Here is a 24769-nt window from a genome sequence, read left to right on the forward strand (position 1 = left end):
GGCAATGTACTCTGAATATTGCTGAGCCAGAAAAAGAAGAAATCTGGGATGAAATTGTGTAGCATACAATTTTATATTAATGAGTCAACATGGCTGAGGTAATCACGGACTGTATATATAAATACTGTTTCAAAGCAAAGTGATGGCAAGATGCATGTAGTCATTAAATCATAATTTCCACCACGGTATTTCTCTTAACAGTAGTTGAAGAACCAATGATATTTTGTTCAGTTCTAAAACACATCTCAAAACCTTATCACAAACTTCAGGTGAAAAACCTTGGCAATACCCTTTGGATTCATGTACTAAAGTTAATGAGGAAGCCTTAAACAGAAGCCCAATATAATGAAATTTATTTAAATTCTTGAGCACACTATATTAATAAACTTCTTAGCACTTTCCAATGACGTGTTTACTGTATGCTTCTATAAATTACACATTCATTGCATAAAACTGCATTCATTTCTCTGTCAGCATACTATAGAAATTATCACAAAAACAGATGAAACAACAAGAGATTCTTGAATACATGTAACATTGGTGGGCAGATAATATCAGTAATAGCTTATCTTCATGGTAAGCAGCTGTAAATGAATCCCTCTTGAATTCATTTAATTAAGAAGCTGAAAAGAAAGAAAACATGATTAAATACTGAAAAGTGCATATAAAACATAGAATCACAATTATTTTAAAAGAATAAACAAGGACTTCAAGACATTAATTTAAAAAGTCATTTGGCATTTGTGTAATAATATCTTTAGTAATTACTAAATTGGATATAAAAACTTAGCAAGCATGAAAGTTATCAAATAAAACTTGAGTGACTGAAATTTAAATTTGCCTATTTAAAAAAATTTAAAAAGCAAAATGCACTTCAAACATCTGTTCTCTTTAATCAAGTTCTGCATCTGTTCTTACTACTTAAAGTGAGAACTACCTCTCCCAGGAGAGGTTTCAGATTTATTTAAAACATTCTTTTACTGTTGAAGTGGTCACAGAGTGGGGAGGATATAGAGGACTTAGCAAGGCTCTGTAGGGTTGCAGACTCTTAATTTCTTAATATTTCAATAATTTAAGAATAATAAGAATATCATAATATTGCTGTTTCTTTACACCTGGAACAAAACTTTGTATTTTTTAAACAAGGATACATATCACGTGTCATACATTTCTAAGTACTTTACTGAAGAAGAGTTATCTCATAAATTGGGGAATGGGAACACAGAGAGAAAGACTTGTGCCCAACCATAGACTGAGTTAACTGTACAAACAAACACAAAAGCAAACTACTGAATGGAGGGGTTTCTTCACTGCCTCTAGCTTTGCATGCAAGATCTTTCACCTCCTTACAGATATGCCGTGTCCTCTAGCATACACCCTGCAGTAATTTCACCAGTTTTCTATTCATGGCATAATTAATTAATCATTACAAAACATACATACAAGTGCCATAAGCTTAAAAGACTGTACAGGTATAAAGATGTTCCATGCTGCAAAAAGCTGACAAACTCATTAGGCAAGACACGCAAACCAGGGCAAAACAGATGCCAGCTGGCTGGGTGCTGCAGGCTGAAGTGATTACTGAAAAGGAAAAGCTATCAAGAAAACTCTGTGAAGAGGTGAACTACAGGGTGCGGAGTGGAGCAGAGAATGCTGAGCACACGAGACTGAAAAGATAACCCAGGTCTAGGATAGATGCATAAGGTGATGTATAGGAAAGAAGGAACTAAGAGGAGAAAAGGAGAGGAGGACTACTGGTAGAAAAAAAGTTTGGGGGGAAGAGGGGGAAGGGTTGAAGACCACAATAATCAGGTGGATAGCATTGATAGGCTCAGGAGGGTGTCCTGGGTTCAGCTGAGACAAAGTTAACTTTCTTCATAGTAGCTAGCAAGAGGCTGTGTTTTCGATTTGTGCTAAGAGGAAAGCTGATAATGATGTTTATAGTTGTTGCCAGGACATCCAAGGTTGTTTTGGCTTCTCTGCTGTGCCAGTGTCTGCAGGTACAGGAGAAGCTGGGAGGGAGCACAGCCCCAATTACTAGCCTAGGATTCGATCTTAGGTTTAGGATCGAGACCCAAATTGGCCAATATTCTATTCCATATCATGCATGTCATGCCCAGTATACAGGTGAGGGCTCTCCAGAAGCTCGTCCCTTCTTGCTCCGGGTCAGCTCTCTTTCCAGGTCAGCTCTCTCAGGGTGGTCCCTCTCCCAGAGTTGTCTCCCTCCCTCAGTCAGCTCTCAGTGTGGGATGCTCAGGCTCTTATCTCCATTCCAGGAATGTGGTTTCGAGACTCTCCCTGCTGCAGGATTGATAGCCAGGAGTGGGCTGAGCCTGGTCATCAGGTGGTGAGCAGTATCACTGTGTATCACTCATTTGTATATACTATTATTTTCAATATTATTGTAGTTTAGTTATTAAATTGTTCTTATCTCAACTCATGAGCCTTTTTTTCGCTTTACCCCTTTAATTCTCTCCCCCATCTATGGGAGGGGGGAGGATGAGTGAGCGGTTGTGTGGGGTTGGCTTCCAGCCAATGGTAAACCCATCACAGAGAGGTAAAAGACCAAATGATATGACCGTAGGAAATACAAATATGGAAGTGTCGTTTTGCTTAAATATGCCACTTCCTTATCTCTTGTTCCTTACTTTCTGTGTGCAAGCAAACTGCATCTTTAGCAGCTAAAAGACACGATACAGAATATGGATAAGGTAAACACTGAAAGTTATAAGGGAGTTATAAAATAAGCTTAATAGCTTTAGATACACAAAGAAGGAAAAAAGCCTACCCCGGAAAACCACAAAAAGCCAAAACATCATTAAAAAAAAAAAATAGAGAGTAGACAAAAAGAAGGGGGTAGGGGAATGGCAGGCAGCATTTCTGAAAAAACCAGAATAATAAATTGGACAACATCTGTTAGGGCAGACCTGCAAAAAGAAAAAAGAAACCATGTCCCCTTATGCAAAGCTGGGGAAGCAGAACAGTAAGGATGGCCAGATTGTTCCCTTCCAGACATTAAGTAGCTGGAAATGGGTGGAATAGGTAGGAGTATGGGGCAAACTGTAAGACTTACAGGAAAGCCCTAGAAGCAAAAAAGAGGCATTCTTAATGGTGGCAATCACGGAAGGAAGATTGTGGGAAGGAGGGAAGTCCTGCTCATAGAAGAGCATGCAAGCTGCTTGCCAGAGTAAGAAGCATGCCCTTCTTGAGAGATCTACCATGGGCCTGGACACCTGGAATTCAGATCTCCCATTTTTTAGAGGAGTAGAAACTGAACCTGGACACTTTGCATAGAGATGAATGTGGAGGTCTGTGGATATTCATGAATTCACTGTGCTGTTGGATGGTTCAGATGAGCAGAGACTGAGCTGTTTTGCCTTCCAGTGGGCAGCTTCTTTCTAAAGAACACTGTCTGGCCACATTAAGAGACGTTGTACAGAAAATGATAAATGTAAGACATTTTGCTCTGACAACTGTGTATTATTGCTTTCCTGTCTTTTAAAATAATCCTGATTTCTGACATTTTGAAGTAGCGTATTTTGCTAAGCACTATAGACCTGGATGTGAATCTTGGTTTTCATCAGAAGTAAATTTGCCAGCTCATAAACTTGATGTGAATCAGTTTGTTTATGCATAAAGTCAACATGGAGCATCTGAACAGCTGTTAGTAGTGTTCATGCTTATTAACAAATTTAATTTTATATGTCTGCAAATACTATCTGTTCTACTTACTAACAATTTACCAGTATATTTCCAAGAAATTACTATTTCATTTTATTCACCTGCATTTAATTTCAATTGCTCAGTTTTATACAGGATTTCTTTACTGAAACTAATTTAATTACAATGAGGATAGGCATTTCTTACATGGTGTATATAGTGAATGCAAGGAATTTTCAAGCTCTGGGGCATCCTGCAATTTGTCTGTTCTTGTTGCACTGACTGTTTTTCTCTAAGCAATGAATGAATACTTCATGTCTGACAACATTTATGTTTTTTTGATGAAAATAAAGCACCTTTTATTTATTATGCTTTCTTGCAGCTTAGTTCATTTTCTCTGATAGTCAGTACAGAATACCTATTTTTCCATTCTGCCAATACATAGTTCTGAAGGCTGATTATTTTCTATGGTTTAACTAAAAACTCTTCACATTACTCTTTTCAATAATACCCAAATACAATGGCTATAAAGAATAATCTTACAAAAAAACACTCAACTGCAGGTACCATTTTTTTTAAAAGCTACTTAATGCAAGATAGTTAATGAAAACTTATATGTTTATATTATTTAAATTCTGATTAAACCAACAGGAAATGTAGACTTGAAAGGACAGTTGGATGTGTCAACAATAATGAAATAGTGCTAAAAGTTTAACCCAGAAAACAAAGCAGAAAAAATACAGGGCAGTTAATAAGTTTCAGCCAAAGCTAAAAAAAAAAAAATAATCTAGAAACTTTTTTTTAACATCAGTAAACAGTGGATAAGACTTTTGTCTGCCTGTCCTTTTGAAGAAACTAGTGTTACAAATATTTGTGTTCCTAACTTTTCCAGTAATACACTACTGTACTAGTGTACTGATGTCTTCTTGCTATCCTTCCTCATTATTTTTTATATTCTATGTGCTTTTTGGACTGAAACTGCCTAAAGTGAGGTTTCCAGAGAATCCTGCAGCTCTTTCCTGACTAGCAAAGCTAACTCAAGAGTTCATACTTTTGGCTGATAGTTAAGAATAGTCTCTCTGTCATTCCCCTGTGCATTAGTTGACAGATAAAATTCTATGTGATATAATGAAATATTATTGCTCAGTCACTGAGTACCTGATACTTAATATATCAATTATTCACTTTAGATATTGGGGTGAGAAGGCTTACAAAAAAGATTTTTTTGGATATAGCAACACTTTTGTCTTATCCAGAAAGCATAATAAAAGGGAAAATGTTCAACACTTTAAAATGAAATTATTGCATTATCTTTCAACATTTAATGACAGCAATTAAAATAAAAGTTTTAGCAAAATAAAAAAATCCATCTAGTTCCCATAAAAAGGTGGATTAATACAGACATGAAAAAGCCTTGCCATGATAAAAACGGCTCTTAGCAAGGAGATTTGTTACATGCTAGTTCATCCATCACGATTGCATTCACTCAGGAAGCAACCTTCAGGACGACCTCCATTTTGCATCATCTCTCCCATTCAAGCACTTTATTGTATAAGGCTATTTTACCAGCATATTAATTAAACCATTTTTTCCCCCAACCCTAGCCTTCAAGAAGAAAATTCAGTGGAAGGAAAAATCAAAAACTTAATTGGAAAATCCCTGAAGTGGATGAAAAAAATGTAAACAAAATGTTACTCTTCCTTTCTACATACATGCTCTCTACAGAGCACACTTACAGACCTGTGCTCTTATCTAGCACTCCTCTTGACACTTTTCTGTTTGTCACAGAAATTAACAATGACAATGGCATTACCAGGGTCAAAGAAATAACAGCATTCCCAGTACTTTTATTTATGCATATTAGAAAAGGAAATAACAGTCTTCAGTTTTTGACTCCTGCTTTATGTTTAACCACCTCTGTTTTGATTTATCGTCACTACATGGAGGTCACTGGAGAGAAAGAGGATGCACAGCACGTTGTGTTTCTGTTTCAGTTTTTACTGATGCATGCTGCTTCACAGAGGACTTATTTGGTTGTTAGTGCCAGAGAACATAATTAATGTAGTATATTTGACTGTTTTTTTTTTTTTTTAAAGTAGGACAGTGAAGTTGATGCTTGAGATTGTGCATATAGCATTAAAACAACTTCAGTTTTCTTTAAATGTTGCTCTAGGCACACTAACATAAACATTCTTTTTTCTTCTGACAGATCATTAGTATGTGTTGTTGTTAGTATTGTTAAAGGCAAAACTTTACTAGCTTGAGGACAATTTATCACATAAAGACTGATAGTTTCAAGGTGAAATCTACAACCAGTGAAAGTAAAAAGACAGACATATTTCACATCTTAAGATATATTTGCACTGGGATCAATTCTGTGGACACAGAACTCTTTGGAAGATCCTAAGGAATTCAGACAAATAGATTAATGTATATCAGCATATATGACTGAAGTTAAAATGCAGGATATGCACTGTATGCTTCTCAGTGAGTTTACGAGCTGCAGATCAAGCTCATCATTTTTTCTTTAGTTTAAGACTAGATCCTGTCTTCCACCCCCAGTCAGTCAAGCTAGAAGGTTGTCTCCAGAGCAGATGCTGAGAGGCCATACAGACTATTCCAGATGGCAAACTACTAACTCCACACTGATGAAATCATGGAATATTATACTATTGAGCCCTTTACAGACTTCATCCCTTAGCAGAAATGAGTAAAAAGCAGGGGCAGACCTTCTGTGCATATTGCAAGAGGAAGAGTCTCCTCGTCTTGGATATGATATTATTAAATGCTAAAACTAACCTGAGGTGATCTAAAGTAAATGTCAACTAATCTGCCTAAAGAGACCAAGCTCAGTAAACAAGAAAATAGTTCTAAGGACTCTCAGAAAAAACTAATAGAAAAAAAATGTATGTGTAGCTCAAATGTTAGATCTATTTAAGTTGATCTTGCAAGGATGAATCTTTACTAGTGGAATGTAACACAGAATATAAAGCTGGCTGATGCACTAATACACAAGACCTAATCACAGAAACCAACACTAAAAAGTATCTGAGAAAAACTGTAGAAGTATTCCTCATATGATTCATTAACAGTTGCTGCACAAACAATACAACTGTTAACCTTACAGGTTTTTTTGTGATCTACTTACTTCAAAATATACCTTTCTGAATCTGTTGTACTAATGTTTGCCTTATGTATATATTTGTATATGTATTAGTTGACATTTCATCATGCCAGGTGTTTCAGCAAAATGTTACTATATCTACATTGTAACATACATGTCATCCTCTTACTCTTCTATACATGCTAATAGTAAAGTAGACTAATATTCTGTGAAGGATTAGTCTACTAGTTTACAGAAATCAATTTCACTGGAAATAAGGAAAATCTCACCTTTCAAAATGCACTGTGGCTAACCAGAGGGGTGAAAACAGATCTTGTCCATAGTATCTCTATTGGAAAGCCTAGCATACCAGGTTAAGACCATGTCAACTGTATACATATATATATATTTATATGTATAATATCTACAGGAAAAAAAGTTAAAAAGGAGCAAAGACTGAAGCAAAAGAAAGACCAGCATAGTTTCAAATAGGATCAAATGTCAATGGAACAAAATTGCTAATTCTGGAGAAAAACAACAACAGGAGAAGGGCTCTTCCTCATTAAAAATATTTAGAAATCTTAGATAACAAATGTTTGCAAGAGAAAAATCAACAGGTCTCTGTTTTGTTCCACAAACTCGATGATTCAGAAAATGTCACTGTATTGCTTTTACCTCAGTAGCCTGGTCCATCATTACTACAGCACTGAAGCCTTTGCTTAATTGCCCCTTTCCCTTTCCTCTAGCTAGGCTTTTTCATGCACATTTGAAAATAGCACCAAGATCAAAAGAAAATTATACGAGCCATCTGTTTCTGGCAGGCTACTAAAAAAACCTATGCAACAGATCAGCAAGAAGAGGTGAATTAGAAGTCTACCTCTGTAGGGGAGGTTCCAGCTGAAAGCATCCACCTACAAAAGGCAATAACTGTATTTCCTTTACTATTTTTCCAATTTTTCTGCTTGTCAGGTGAATTATGAATGTTTAATTGATAGCTGTACATACAAGTAAGAGAGACGGCCACCCTTTCTTTCCTCTCTGGTGTGTCTGACAAAAGAAGAGGGTACTTCTACTGATAAATCATAGCTTAGCACTGTACACTGGTTTGTTGTTTCTCTGCCTTCTCTTATGTATAACTTAGTTATGAAGATAGACAAATATCTAATAATCAAGCACATGTTTTTTTCTGCATTTTTCCTGGGGCACTGTGTATGTCACACGTCTACGCTCAAACCCATTTAACTGGTCTATGTTAACAGTCACAATAACAACATTAGCTTTCCAGCCTTTTTTAGTTTGCTTGAATTAATTACATTTTCTTCCTGCTTCTTCCAGTTCCCATAAACTTTAGTGGTAAAAATGAAAAATGTTTACCTGAAAGCTATTCTTAAACTCACACAAGCCATTAAAATCTGTAAGATGAGAAGTTAATGAGAGATTACCTGTATGGGTAGCCATGGTATTTGGAGCGGAATATTGACAACAGGAAGCTGAAGAAAAACACCACCAGACCCAGGCCTACCAGACATATTACTGGAAAGAAAATAACTTTGCTTATTAGCACATAAAAGATTTTGAACTGGAGTATCTACAAAGAATATAATTTATGTCAAACATTTATGGAGAAACAAAAGTGTTACTGCCTTGACTACTGACAGGATTTCAAACACATATGGAAATAATATTCATAGTTATTAAGAAAAAGTAACTTGTTCGTGTGAATGTATTTTCAAGACAAAAGAGCAGGAATTTCCAGCTGAAAGGTTTGTGGATGCAAACACCTTACTGCTGATAATGGATTTAATAACCCTGTAAATTCTACATACCAAGCAATGTAATTTCAGGTATTCACTCATTCTTTTTGGAAAACAAGTTACATTTAGAAAAAGACACTAATGGAATCATGTTCTCTCTAGTCAACCATCTAAGGCTGAAGCAGCAGCAAAGGCAGTTTAGAAACCACTTTATCTAGTTGTTAGTGGCTAAAACATTTCACAGTTATAAATTCCAAGGCTGGTAGCCAAACCACTTTTTACTCTTAACTTGATTTCAACATAAATCTTTAGGTTTTGAAGGTAAATAACAATGACACAGACCTTCCTAGCATCTAGATGCAAGCACTTTGAGCCTTTTCAGGCAAAGAATGAATTAGCAAAGTAAATGCTTAAATCAACAAATAAAATTTGGAACACCAGTTGGCACCTGTGTAGTAATAGCATAAAACCTTTTTGATCATGATAGCTCACTCGATTGCAAGTAAATAAACAAACAAAAAAAAGGGCAACATTTTACAAGCTGATGCATTTAATTGATATGCAGCTCATCTACATTAGATGATGTTTTGGTTCTAGTGAGCTACTTTGATTTTAAAGGCTTCTCTTCTTATACTATTCCTACTTTAGCCAAACCTTTGCTATTTAATTTATTCATGCTTCTAAAGTGTGCTGGCTTCGAGTGAAGGACCATCAACCATGAAGCCAGGAAAAATGACAATGACACATTTTTTCATCAAAACTGACCATGTGGAAAGTGATATTGGTCAACTGAAATACAAAATTCCTGCAATTATTTTGAGAAAACTAGCCATGTACAAATTTTATAAACACACTTCATTATAAAGAAATCACCACTCTCAAATGCAATTTCACAGCATGGATTAATAAATTGCGAAGCATGAATGATGCAAGGCAGGTACACAGAAAGCATTCACATAATGGCCACAAGCAGAAGAGACTGAATTTGTACTACAGCCCACTGTTATTTCTTTGTGTCCATGTTCACAGACCCAGATATCAACCGTGGTTTAAGATTATATTCCAATTAAACTCACGTCAATGTCTCTTTTAACATGAGTATTAAAGCTAGATAATGTAAAAGACGATATTCAGAATTAAGTTATACACCTACAGCTCATTGAAGGAGATCCTCAAATCACTATAGAGATCTCTAGACAACTTTCAAAGCGCTATTATGAAGAATTATAGAATGCTTTTATAGAAAACAGTTGGCCAGCCCTATCTGCATTTCTGTGTGTTACACAGAAGATAAAAAACTGATCTGGGAAGAAAGGGAAAGCAGTGCAGGAAGTTCGGTATATTTCAAAGGTCTTCAGTGCCTTATATGAGAAAAAAATAAGTGGCAGTGGATATGAAGAAACATATTATAAAAAGTACAAAAGCAGTTGGGCATATTTGTTTCAACCTATGCTGTACTCAGAAAAAGTTTGTTTGACATAACAGGAAGTTTAAATCCAGACAAAACACTTTAATACTGTATGTTTATGTAATTCATTGCCAAAAAATCTTGCAATGTTCCGAATTACAACAATATTCAGAAAAACATAAAACTTGCACTTCAGGCTAAGAATCTTTAGGCACTACACATTAGGATATGTTCTGTACTACTTTTGGGATTTCACCTTCATATGGAGACATGATACCAGCAAAGTGTACCACGTAAAGGAATCTTCACACTCCTTTGGATGCTGTAATCTTAAGCATCTTAAATGCCTAAATTAATTTTCAAAATTATGTTTTAAAAACTTTTGTTCTTTATCTTGTTCTTTTAGGTCGAGAGAGGTGATTCTCCCCCTCTTCTCCGCTCTCGTGAGACCCCACCTGGAGTGCTGCATCCAGGTCTGAAGTCCTCAGCACAAGGACATGGATCTGTTGGAGCGAGTCCAGAGGAGGTCCATGAAGGTTGTCAGAGGGCTGGAACACTGCCCCTATGAGGACAGGCTGAGAGGGTTCGGTTTTTTTAGCCTGGAGAAGAGAAGGCTCCAGGGAGACCTTATAGCAGCCTACCAGTACTTAAAGGGGGCTACAGGAGAGATGGGGAGGGACTCTTAATCAGGGAGTGTAGCAATAGGACAAGTGGCAACGGCTTTAAGCTTAAAGCTGAAAGAGGGTAGATTTAGATTAGATACTAGGAGGAAGTTTTTTCCTGTGAGGGTGGTGAGGCACTGGAACAGGTTGCCCAGAGAAGTTATGGATGCCCCATCCCTGGAAGTGTTCAAGGCCAGGTTGGATGAGGCTTTGAGCAACCTGGTCTATTGGGAGGTGTCCCTGCCCACTACAGGGGGGTTGGAACTAGATGATCTTTATGGTCCCTTCCAACCCAAGCCATTCTATGATTCTATGACTCTATGATCTTGCCGATTTTCAATATAATTCAAGAGCCAAAAAGCATTTATACTATGCAGTACTACGTAGTGGAGATACTGCATCAAGCTGTAGCTTGGCTAAGCATGCTCAAAACAATTTCTACTGCTACAACTTCATGTGAATGCAGTTTTATCAATAGAATTTTTATACTCTCATCTTCTCCACCCCAGAAAAGATAAAAATTGGCTTAACGCAGAGACCTCTGAAAACTTAGTCAGATATTAATTTGCAATTTCTCAATGTCTTCCAATTGTCTAAACATTGTCTTACTAAATAACTTACTTCTCCTTTTTCCAACATCCCCTTTGGAGGTAGCAGCTTCATTCAGGAGTACCATTCCCATGGTGATGGCAGCATCTGTATCGCCATTGTCAAGGAAAACAGCAGATACGTGGATATCTCAGAAAGCCACAAAGGTGCATCTATGAACTAAAGCCTTCAATTTCATAAAATGAAAGAAATTAATTACATATAAAACTGCATTTCACAATCTGTACTGTACCAATACACTCACCTGTGGCAAAAATGTGTAGTAAGTATTTTCCTTGTGCATTCTACATAAAAAAAAGGTAAGAAGGTTTAAAAAGCTTTGAAGGACAAGTCATCAAGTAGGACGCACAAATTTTGGACAGTTAGGAAAACAGCTATTCCCCAGTATCTCATGATATTCTGTATATTGGAAGTAAAAGATTTTTAAAAATGAAAACTAAAAGAACCAGAAATCAGTGTTATTGCACACAGTTAATTGGTTATTTGATGCAAACTGAAGCAGATGGACTGTTTTATCTTCCTCTGCTTTTACATAAGATATTAGCTTCCTCTTTAGTGTCATGTTGTTTAATAGTTCAGCAGAGAAACACCTCAGAGGCAAAGTCCTCAGTCACTTCCAGTGTTTTATTGTCTCATTATAACTGTTACTAACATGAACAAGTACATAATGATAAAACAAGTTAACTAATTTAGCAAGATCTTAAACCATTCACTTAATTGTTTATTTGAAATGGCATAAACAAAAAGGAACAGTTACTACTGTGCATAACATCTGTTGTGAAGAGGAGGCATGCCTGATTGCCATACTGAAGCAGGAGTGCATCATCGGAGATATATATCACACTTTCAGGAAATACAAACCTCACCGGAGTTACCGATTCTGGAATAACGTTTTTTAAAACATTACTTATCCCAGGGCTAGGTAGCAGGATGACTACAAACTTTAAGAATGAGATGATGTTTCTATTTACACATGGGACATACCTTCAAACATTCTACATCCATAAACAATAACAGCATCCTGCATTAATCCTATCAATATTCATATTAACATTTTTCATGTTAGAAATGTTCAAAATTACAACAAAAAACTCAAAGACATCTGAAATTTCAGTTATACAATTTCACTTAAGCCTAGTCTGAGCAAAAGGATTTAGATGTTAGCGCTAACATCATCACACTTAATCAGAGATTTGCAGCCTGATTTACATTTGAGACTTCCAAATTTCATACACATAGAATGAGAAAAGTCTAATGAAGAATAACAGGATTAACAAAAGCAAACACCAATGTTGAAAGGAGGCAGATGCCCATCTCACCCAACAGGCAATGTCAAGGAAATATAAGTTTTAACACCCTGTTTGATATAGACATCTATGTACAGTCCTAAATTAGACACTTATTAGAATCACAGTAGTAGCCCAAATTACTTTCTCACACATGTGCACAAGGTATAATGCATAGGGTCACTCTTATGAATAAATGGTTAAATTAAAGTTTTCCAGAATCTTATTACTGGACCTGACAAAATAATTAAAAAAAAAATAATCTGCAAAATATTGGGAAAAAAACCCAACTCTGGAATCCACCATACTAGGAAAACTGGAAGGGAAGGCAAAAATTACTTTCTAAAAATTCTGCCTGTTAAGATTCAGATTCACGTGCATAAAAGACTGGAAATCTCCTATGCTATTACTATGCTTCTAGTATGAAAAAGAACTGGAAAAATGTCAAGAGAATCACTCAGTTCTCTGCTTTCAAAAGTTACAAAAGCATAAAAATGAATTATTTGAGGAAGCTGCAACAAGAAAGGGAGAGAAAAAAAAATTCCACATATATTTCCACCCTATTAAGAAAAGCTCCTAATGTAGCATTATCTAATAACAACTTTATTTTAGCAATCCTTCACTTAGATTTTTAGTAGTGTTTTTGTTCTCTCTTTGACAGAGTCATAGGGAAAAAACAAAAAAAAAAACAAAAACAACAAAAAAAAAACAAACCAAGATGTGAGGATGTGAGAGTAACTCAGCAAAGCCTCTCAGGGAAGCGCTACTTTTTGCAAAAACTTTGGACTGCTTTGTAAATGGAACCAACCACACACTGAAAAGCCATTTGGTAGACAACCATTCTGTAACTGAGTTCCTATTTTCTTACCAGACCATGAGTTTTAATTCCCTTTTCTTACCATCAGGAAGAACAGTCTTGCAAAAGTAACTGTTTGCTCTGCAACTGAGAATTTTAGATCTGTAACCAGCTGAACTGTGCTGATTTTTTTTCCCCTCTCTTTTGGAGTTTCACATCATTACCCCTATAGCTTCCTTCACATTGTCACTATTTTTGCTTCAGTTGTTGCTTTCTAACTTCAGTCTTCATTGCTGAGCTTTCAGCCTCACTGGCTGCCTTTTAGCTTCAATGACATTGGCTTCATAACTTCACACTCTAACATTAAGCATGTCACTTGCCTCAGCTCTGTGAAGTTGAAGTAAAAAAATAAATCTTACCGAGTTGTGATTTCAAGGCAATCATTAGGTTTTTTTACCACAGAATATGTAGCTTAAGTTATTATTTTTCGATCCTGTTTCTAACATTGTATGTTATGTCTTTACATTATTTTGAGATTCTATAAAATAAAGCAAAGGCCTGCCTCTGAAAATAACTACTTTTTAGTTGCAGATCATGCAGTTGCTTAATAATACATGAGCAAGAAAAACTAGTGAACAAAATATTCATCCATTCAAGTCTGTGTTCAGTTTACCGTTAACTAAAACAGGGACAGATTATCACACAAATGTTACAAACTTCTAGTTCACTTTATCATATATGGAACAAAGCAAAGCATTTTTTTCCTTCTTTCTCTTTTTTTTTTTTTTTTTTTTTTTTTTTTTTTTTAGTGTTTCTGGAGGGCTGGGAGGTAGTGACTAAAATAGGAGAAATTCTGTGCTGGCCCCTTGTGGGGGGGAAGCATATTTTGCTACCTGACAGAGAGAGCTGCCTTAACTTTTTAAACCTCTAAAATACCTGCTATAATGTCAGAAATACTGACCACATTTCAAGTTCTTTATCTGAAATACTTCTGTGTGGATTTAACTTTCAACTTACATTTGAAAAATCTAAGCATTAGGAAATATTCTTCAGCTATGTGTAGCTTTTGGAAACAAGGTATTACCCACTTTTCCCAGCTTGAGAATCCGATTTTTTTATTGTAGGTTGAAGAAACCAAGCAAGACAAAAAGTATGGTTCTGCAATGAAACAGGACACTTTTTTTTTTCAAGACATTGCTGCTTTTGTTCAGGAAACAATGAGGAATGATTCTAATATTCCATGTATGCTCTTCAGTGTGCAATCAATTCTCAATGAGACCATAACTATCCCACTGGATGATTCAACAGGTCTCCAGGGCTGAGGAAGGAGGCACGCTTAAGATATCAATCACCTCAGTTAAGAATGATGACTCCTAACTCAAAAGTTGAAAAAGTGGAGTAGAGTTCACAAATTGTTTATTTGAATATGAATTCAATTTAAGCATGGACTGTACACAATCAAGCTGTACTTTTGTATTTTTTAATGGCCTGAAATCTAGTTGTACTGATACTCACTATAATCTTGAACATTCTCTCAGCTTAAAACCTCCTGGCTTCAGCTACACCAAATGTTTTTTCAAGAATTTTATAAATTATTACGAGTCTTGGCACTGGAGTTCTCAACTCCTTGAAATATGCAACACACACCAGTGAAGCAGCTGGAAGTTTGCATTTCAACCATTGAATGCCAAATGAATGCCATTGAACACCACTTTCTGATGTTTTTTCATCATTTTAACAGAGTAGTGAATCAATTTGATACTAATATAGAATCTCCTATAGGAAAAAGTTTATTATTAATTCAATTCGTTTCAGCTTCAATTTATTTTCTAATTCAGAGATAATGTCATGGAACTGTCCCTCTCTTAGTCACTTGAGAATGGGAAGGCTATATAAAAGCCTCAGGAGAAGAGAAAGACTCTGGAAATCATTTTAATCCAACTGCAACAAAGTAGATTAAGACACCTGACTAAATTAGTGCTAAACCACTAATCAAATATTCAGGGGTTTTCAGCTGTGATGGGTTTACCCTTGGTTGGGAGCCAACCCCACAGAACCCGTACACTCACACTCCCCCCTCCGGAGGATGAGGGGAGAGAATTAAAGGGGTAAATGGAAAAAAAGGACTCATGGTCTGAGATAAGAACAATTTAATAACTAAACTACCATAATACTGAAAATAACAGTATATATACAAATATACAAATGAGTGATACACAGTGATACTCTCACCACCCAATGACCACGGCTCAGCCTGTTCCCGTCTAATGATCCCAGAGCAGGGAGAGTCCCGAAACTGCACTCATGGACAGAGATAACAGTCCGAGCGTCCCAGACCGAGAGCTGACCAAGGTGGGGGAGAAGGCCTTGGGAGAGGGACCACCTGGAGCGAGATGACCCAGAGTAAAAGAGATCAAGAACAATAAAAGGGGCGAACTACCGGAGGGTCCTCACCTATATACTGGGCATGACGTGTATGTTATGGAATAGATTATTGGCCACTCTGGGTCTCAATCCCAAACCTAAGATCAAATCCTGGGCTAGTAACTGGGGCTGTGGTCCCTCCCAGCTTCTCCTGTTTGTGTACAGCCAGAAAAGCTGAAAGACCTTGGCAGTTGCATAAACATCACTTTTTATCAGCTTTCTTCTGAGCACAAATCCAAAACACAGCCTCTTGCTAGCTATTATGAAGAAAGTTAACTCTGTCTCACCTTAACCCAGGACATTATCCTGATTTACATCCCAACTATTCATATTGGTGTTGTCTTTTAGGATCACCTAAAACTAATTCTGGGGAGATGATTTTTCCATTTACTATGACCCTTCTGGCTTTGTCAGTTATTTCTGATGGAGTTTCAGGGTTAGTCCTGTCCACCTCACAAATTTATACTGTGGTTTGCCACTGTATAAACTAAGCATTTTTTTCTAACTTTATTTACATTTTATAATTTGTCTCTATATATTTTCTTGCCAGAAGACACAGAAAACACAGAAGTCTACACATCTGCAGAACAGGTAGATGTACAACAGTAATTTAGTTTCCTTAATGTTAAGTATACTAGAGATGAAAATAATTTAATGCATTTTTCTTAATAGCTTGATTTCTTAACTTTTAAACACAGACATACTGCTTAAAACAAACCCTATCTGAGCTATTTATCAATATTTATGACACTATATTGTTTTCTCTGACTATTCTAACACTTTATTCCAAACATCTACCTTATTTTCAAGCACTTTATTTCAAACACTATATCGGTTTTAGTATGTTGTCTCATCTGTTTGTTAGTACACACTTTGTCTTTCAGCATACATGCACACCATCTCTCTTGCTTTCCCTAAGCACCTATAAATATTTTTAAGAATATCGCACATTCTTTTTCTATATCATAAATCATCATCAGTATGATTCCAGGCTGGCATTATACTTTCCTTCATTGTTAAAGACCTGTGCAGTATCTTAACAGACAGTTTTAACAGACACAGTTTATTCTTAGCTGAATGCACTTGAGGACTATACAATTTAGTAAAAGCTATCTGTGGATCCAAAAGGTAAAATGTTTAATTTTGGACTATGTTTCTGCATCTTTTTAGCCAGTCAAGCAAATATGTTTCTTAACAATTAAAATAACCATTAAAATTATTAATTGATGCCTAAAGGAACCCTTAAAAATGCTGTTGTCTTCTGCCGGTGATCAGTGAATACCTCTTGGTCTACGGATTAGTGGTGAGGTATTTGCAAAAGGCAAATAAAAATGAGGAAATTGCCAGAGTAGCCAACAGCTAAATTTGCTTTGCAGGGTTTTGCACTTCCACTGGAAAACTTTAGAGAGCCAGAAACTGAAAATGGCTGAAAATCACTGAACTACAAAGTTAGTAATTTCATACAGAGGACACATGCCATCTTTGAAGGTAATTCAGCAAATACAGGATCATTCAATTTGCTAATGACAGAGAATTATGTTGTATATTGCACTGACAAATCCCCAGCTGTAAATTTAAGGTCTCTGCATATCTCTCTGACATCTAAGAGACTTTAGTATCTTTCTTCAAAGGTCATATTATGAATAATGTTAAGGTTAAGCAGTAGGAGAATGAGGTAATGGAAAGAAATGTCTTGATTTTTCTAGCTATCATCTCCTTATGCTTCATTACAGTTAGGAGGAGTCAGGCAGCCTCCAGAAGAGCCAGAAGGGCCTACAAGGTTAACAGACAGTATTAGTGGATAATGCAAGTAAAGAACAGAAAATGTGCACTATGGTTTGCTGCTTTGGGTGTTGATTTCGATAGTTAATTAAGAAGCATGCTTAAATATGCTACGAATTGTGCTTTTAGTTCTATCTTTTTCCACTGTGGTGTTCTTTCCTTTTTTCTTATCCTTAAGATCAAGTATATACAAACATTCTCTCACTACTGTAGTTGTCGTCATCTCTCCCTTTTACATAATCTCTGCGGAACACAATTTGATTCCATCATGCACAAACTGGTAAGAGTCTTACTACCAAGAGCTAAATGAGTATTGTTCTACTGACTTTGACTCAAAATTTCAGGTTCTTCTGCTCAGTGACTTTGCACAAGCCCTACTGACACACAGAAAGGCATCTCCAATTTAAATTCACTCTGTGGTTAAGTTTCCTTACACCAAAGAGGCACTCAATACACTTCATTTAAATTCTCTCTGTATGACAGGAAATGTCTTTCATAATAGGTGTAATTTTAATGCTACAAAAAAGATTTGTCTTCTTCTTTGAAACCAATTGGATTTCTTTTTCCTTCTCAATCAATATCTCATATCCACCTACGCAGCTGTCACACTAAACTCTGCCTTGGGAATTCAAATTAACAAACTGAAAAGACATTTCCATTTTTACTTAAAGTGCTTTATCAGCATCAAAGTTATCTAAGTTTAACAGTAGTAATAAGAAAGATTATCAGGTAGTACAACAAATAATTTACTTAATAACTGAAACTTTTGATAATGAAAATATTTACTGTAACTTTTAAACTTACTCTATATAATAAAGATTTGCTGTTACTGCAAAATGAAAGAAATATGACACGTTACAATCAAATCAGTTTTATTTCTCAAGGGAATGACATAAAAACTGATGAAAATGGATGTTCATTTGTAGTATTGTTTAGTGCCTACCAAAGGGAGAAATAAAAGTATTGAAGAAATTTTTCAACTTCAGCACAGCCTCTCCAACCTTACTATTCCTTACTTTTCTTGCTGTATCTTCACACACAGAGCCTTACTTACAGCTCAACACTGCCTACTCCAATGGCTGTTAGGTTTACAACAGTCACCATACATCTGTATTCAACTATATTTAATTACAACAGTAATACTGATTATGCAGTTTACTTCACATTATTCCTCTTAAAAAAATATAGCTCTTAATTCCATAGTTATATCTCTCCTGCCCCTAAATCTTCTTAAGAACTCTGTCCTCCCTAACTCTAGCAACAGTACTTCAATACCCTTGTCTTCATCTCCTCATCTTCTCTCTCCAAGAATGCAGAACCACCCTACATTTTTCATTTTTTTTTTTAGAAATACCTGATCATTTCCACCGAGTCTTATTATCTATGACCCCATTTCTGTCAGAAAAGGGTTGTAAGAATAGACACCAACAGCCTGGAACATCTTTTGCATGAGGAAGGAGTAGGATTTTTCAACTTGGAATGAAGAAAAGAAAGAGAAATCTGTATGACAAATTCTATAAAGCCCCAAATAGATGGAAAAACAGAAAAAAAATAAAGAACTAAACAGTATTTCCCATGACTTATTAAATGAATTCACACAATACAGTGATAATGGCAAATTATAGGCTGAAAAAACAACCTAAAGGAGTAACTTCTGCATGCTATGTGAATTTAACACTGAAAAGTCATTGCTGTAGAATGTTGTGCCACAATTAATTAAAAAAAAAAAAAGATTAAAAAGAAATAAGAATGGATTCATCCATGGCTAGGAGCTATAATATTCTGTATGCTAGATCTGGCTCAAAAATCCCTAACTCATTGATTATGGATGGATGTTTTGTTTTGCACAATCCTTCTGTAACTATCTGCTTAACAGTCATTGCTACACTTATACACATGGATGTAAACTGTGATGAGAAGACACTAAACTTTATTGTCAAATCATAATATGTTTAGATAGATGCTCTTTTTTATGTGGTAGAATTAGATACAGAGCCAACAAATAGATTGTCTTACCAGGAGAATTACTCATGTGAACAAGAGTTATTCGTCTGTGTAAATTATGGAGTCCTAGGGTGCGCAGAGATACTCAAACTCTTCAGAAGCAAAAACCTTGCATTACAGGATGTACAATGTCTACCAAGTTGCTAGCTCCACAAAAGTTACTGCTTTCATATCAATTTAACAAAAAAAAAAAAAAATCTGTTTAAATCAAATCTATTCCACACTCTTATTTTAAATAAATTTTGTTTGTGCAGTCTGCCATATGTATTCTACGGCAAGTGTATGTCCATTTCTGTTTCTATTTCACGTGAATATTAAATCCCAATATTGACATAATTCTACATAACCCCCAGATTATAATGTGTGTAAATTATACCCAGTTGCTTGATGCAGGGATTATCAGGCTGATGTGGGGAAAAATACTGTTACATATTACACAAAATTTCCTTTTCAGTTGCAAATGATAACAAGGTTCTGCTGCTCCTGGGAAGGAAATAAAAGCTGGTCAATTTCAAAGCGAACTGAAATCAGATATTTAAATGACCAGCATATTTTTATGGATGCTTAAATGCAACCTCAAATTAAATTTATACCTAACTGTTACTCATCATTACTGAAAGTCAATATTAAAGCATTCTGTCCCTGCCAAAAAAAAAATTGTACCTGCCAATCTATGGGTAGGAATGAGCTGTTAAGTAGCATAGAAAGCAAAACTTGCCTTTTGTTTTCTTCCTAGGCAATAAAAAAGCTAAATCACTATTCTACCTCATAGAATGTTTTGTTATTTTTTTGAATGAAAACATCACTGAAGACTCCACTACTTGCACAAGGCTGGCAAAAAATCCAAAGGGAAGCCAAAACCTTATGATGGACAAGGTTGTTATACACAACAGCAGGAGTCATGAATTGCAGCTTGGGAGGTTCAGACTGGATGGTAGGAACAACTTCACTTCTGTAACTGCCCAGAGAGATTATGCAATCCCCCATCCTTGGAGTTTTTACACACTTGCACTAGACAAAGACACGAAAGACCAGATCCAGTGTTGGTGATAATCCTGCTTTAAGAGGACAATTGGAGTATGCGGTCTTCAGAGGTCCCCTTCAATCAACATTTATACAATTTCCATGATTATTTCTTGAAGTCAGCTCTCCAAGACAAGAAAAGGGGAGCCAAATAACAAAACTAAATATCAGTCATATTGTCAGCATAACATAAACCCCTCAAAGTTTCTGAGTAGTAATAGCCTGAAAGTCACAGAAGTGTGTAATATAACAAACACCATCACATCCACACATGTTCTTTCACTGTTCTGTGCTAGGTGCTTAATGACAAGGGCTTTTATTATCTCAGATACAGTTTTGGATGTCAGCTCTATGTATTTGCTCGGATACCTGAGATAACAGGTGCCATGTGAGTGCCATGTGAGTGACTGAGCAGGCATCAGTGTGTGTGCAGCAAAGTTTATCAACTCTGGATCAGTTTGAGCATGGGTAACCAGGTACTTTGTACTGCATTCCTACTCATGGGAAAATTGTGTTAGGATGCCAAGCCAACTCTGTGGATTTGCATATATTACAGTTTAGATAGATGGAATCTCTGTCTTGGCAGGGTGCGGCTAAACTGTTGTGGACTGAAATACTCCTGGAACAAGAACAAAGGCAGTGATGCCACGCTGTGCTGGAGTTTGACTGGAGTTGCCTCTGTACTCAGCCAGCTTGGTGTCTCCACAGACTCTGGACCACACAACCATCCTACCTCAAACACTGCAGTCTAGAACTAGCATGGGCAAGTGAGTCTGAAAGATCTATAAATCCTCATTTCATAAAATAAAAAGAATATCAGAATTACAGGGGCTACTTCTTACATAAAGGACAGTTTCTAAATTTTTAAAAGCTGTCTCAAATTGTTATTCACTATTCTGGCAGCCTGGAATTCAACAAGGTCTATGTCAAAATATGGTGATTTTGTTTTCTTCAATTTCTAAAAGGAACCTTTACCCAGGGTATAAGATATTATGGACTCGTTAACATGGTCCCCATTAACCACCTCTAAGGAGCCTCAGAATGAATCAGAGCCCAGTTTGGGACTTTGGAAATGAAATAATGCCTCCTTGTTCAGAGGAGCTTGCTTAGGGTGAGTTTTTAAGGTCTTCAGAAAGTGTTAAATCTAACCCATTTCAGCTTCTCTGATCTGCTTCCAAATGCAATATCAGTATTTTGGCTGTTAGAAAACATATCACAGAAATAAAACTAAGTACAAAAATAATCAAATAATCAAAAGTGGTTTTTTTTAGAATTGTTTTACTGATGTAACATTGTATGTGCTGTATTATTACGACCTCCACTGTATTACTACTAAGATGTAGAAATCATCTGCTAGACTAAAACTATTTGTTTAAAATATTACAAAAATTTTGGGCATACACCTAAAGTGTAATCAGTAACAACGTACAGATTTTACTGAATTTAATTTTGCTTTACAATATAATTGACACAGAGTATCTGCCATCTTCACAAGTCCTTCCTACCCATGTCCTAACAATGTAGCTACAGTTCTGGAAAAAACGGCAGATCTTTATATGGCAATCATCTAGCAGACTGGGTAGAATCAATATCTAAAAGCAAGTACAGAAATGCAATGGAAATCATATTTTCTCATCAGAGGTATTAAAAATTGACTTTACAGAGAAACACAACATGGCATTTCGACATCTAGCAAGAAGTGACAACCTGGTCCTTGTTCTTATTACTACAAAGTAAAAAGAAGCAACCAAACGAAGCATTACCAGCATAGTAATGTCTTGTTTCAATATTCAATGCATCTTTTAAACTTTAAAGGATAAACTGAATGTACTACTGCTTATCAGTCTGGCATACAATACATTTTCTACCAACATGTCCTGAATAAACAAATAATGAAGAAGCAATGAAGCAGCTAATAATTACTACCAACATTGAAAGGTTAAAGAAATATTAATTCTTTCATGCATAACTGTTAAAATCTGTCGAGATTTCACGTCACTTGTGAAATTTGTGTGTGACCAAAAACTCAGCTCAATAGTATTGAGCCATGAAATGAAACCTTAGAGAATTCTTTTTGCAAGTGGCAATGAACAACCTCACTGAAAGGATTCTTTCAGCCAGCTGCTTTAATGTAGTTAGCCAACTTTCCAGTTTAAAGACAGTCTCTGCCAACAAAAATATATCACTTTCACGCTTAAGTCAGATAAACAAAGCATGTAATGAACAAAAGCTTTGTTTATTTTTAATCTTAGCTGGGTTTTGGGTTTACTTTTGCCATTCTCAAGCAGCCTACAGAATTTGTTTTAGGTAACACATTTGTTTAAATTGTGGCAGTTTGGGAAAAGCAAAACACATTAAAAAATAAATTGTGGCTATACAAAAGAAAGCATAAAGATGATACTAATAAGATACATACTACTATACAAGAAACTTTGAAATATAATAGCTGTCTCTGTGTACTTTTTTAAAAAGGTAGCAATTAAATTTATAATCACAGAGTTTTGACTTAGCAGTTTTCAGACAAAGTTATTTAACTCTCTCTTCCCAAGGAAAGGACCAAAATTTAGAAATAACGAACAAATAAATATGCTTCTAAAACCTTAACAAATACAATGTGATTTTGACACATTAATTAGGGTATGATATAAAACCTTGAGAATTGACAGAATCACAGAAAGGCTGACATTGGAAGGAACTTATTGAGATCATCTAACCCAATCCCTCTGCTCAAGCAACTGCTAAAGCAGGTTGCCCAGACCATGTCCATTTGGGTTCTGAATATCTTCACAGATGGTGACTCTACAGCCCCACTGGGCAACCTGTTCCAGAGTTTGACCACCCTCACAGTAAGAAGTGTTTTCTTGTCTGCAGACTGAATTTCCTGTTTTTCAATTTTAGCCCATTGCCTCTTGTCCTGTCAGAGGGCACTGCTAAGAAAGCCCGTCTCCTTCTTCTTCATTTTCTCCCATTAGGTATCTATACACATTGATAACATCTCCCTGAGCCTTCTCTTCTCCATGTTAAACAGTCCCACCTCTCTCGGCCTTTCCTCACATAAGAGATGTTCCAGTCCCTTCATCATTTTTGTGGTCCTTTGATGAACTTGCTCAAGTAAGTCTGCATTTTTCCTGTACAGGGTAGCCCAGAACTGGACACCATATTCCAGTTCAACAGGGAATACTGCATTTACTCTGCAAAATATGGTCATAATTTTGAAGTTAAACTTGCAATAGCTATCTATGGAGCAAATAAGGTTTCACAGGTAGCTAAATTGTTGCCAGGTAAATTAATGTAATGAAGCAAGAAAATGTACTGATGGTGTTCTCTTTGGATAGTAAATGCCAAAGACAAAGGTAGATGGGGAAACCAGAGGAAGGCTAGGATCTAAACCAATGTCATCTCGGGGACAGAACAAGAGAGTAGCTATGATCATCAAACTCTGAGATCTGGCCATTACTTCAAATCGCGAAATGTTATTTTCTACCTCATGTTCTCCTTAGAGAAAGGTATCTGTGATAGAATTTCTGTATTTTAATAGTAGTTAATGGTGACTACAGTTTTCATTCAATGAGCAAAGCTGGTTAGAAGCAGGGTTTAAAGAAATTGCATAGTATATGAGTTTTTCTTAGATTAAGACATATTGACAAAAAAATTAATTTAACTTGCTCTGACTCAGATTGAAAGAGTAAATGTCTCAGAATCTTTCTGTGAAAAGATGATGTCAGAACAAATGGGACTGGGTTATTTGTTTCAAGAAGAAGTAATAAACTCTTTAGGTTAGATGGGGAAAAAAAACTTCATGCGTGATTAGTAAATTTCAGTATGCTTTCCTTGTCTTTCTTAAAAAAAATAAAATAACTTTTAACACCAAATTTTTAACTTTTATAAAGAGTGAAAAAAAGAAGAAAATCAGTTTCTGCTACTGAAAAGATAACGCTGGAAGGAAAAAACATTAAGATTAGTAACCAGGCATAAAAGTAACAAAGGAGATAACAAGGCACATGTTTGTGAGAAGCAATGCCAGCTTTACTTGGGAGTAAGCAGCAACAACATTGACTATTTAAACATATAGTAAGCAAGCCAAAATACGGTACCTGCTCAAAAGTTCAATGACGTTCACTATCAGAGCAATCTTATTTAAGAGCACACTATGTCTTAGCTTTTTTTCTATTCATCATCAGTTTGAAGGATACTCAGCAGAAGAATAATATGTGATTCTGCAACAAATTGAGCCTGACTGCTTCCATGTATGTAACTC

General features: G+C 36.0%; 1 long non-coding RNA gene across 1 annotated transcript; it reads right to left on the reverse strand.

The window, feature by feature from the left end:
* Positions 1–335: 335 nt before the first annotated feature.
* LOC104464272 lies at positions 336–24769 on the reverse strand. The gene is made up of 4 exons (XR_727575.1): positions 24705–24769; positions 11209–11283; positions 8206–8296; positions 336–623 (listed from the first exon to the last, which is right to left on the reverse strand). It is a non-coding gene; the product is annotated as an uncharacterized LOC104464272 (long non-coding RNA).

This window comes from Pterocles gutturalis, unplaced genomic scaffold, assembly GCF_000699245.1.
Source record: "Pterocles gutturalis isolate BGI_N339 unplaced genomic scaffold, ASM69924v1 scaffold9063, whole genome shotgun sequence".
Taxonomy (NCBI): Eukaryota; Metazoa; Chordata; class Aves; order Pterocliformes; family Pteroclidae; genus Pterocles; species Pterocles gutturalis.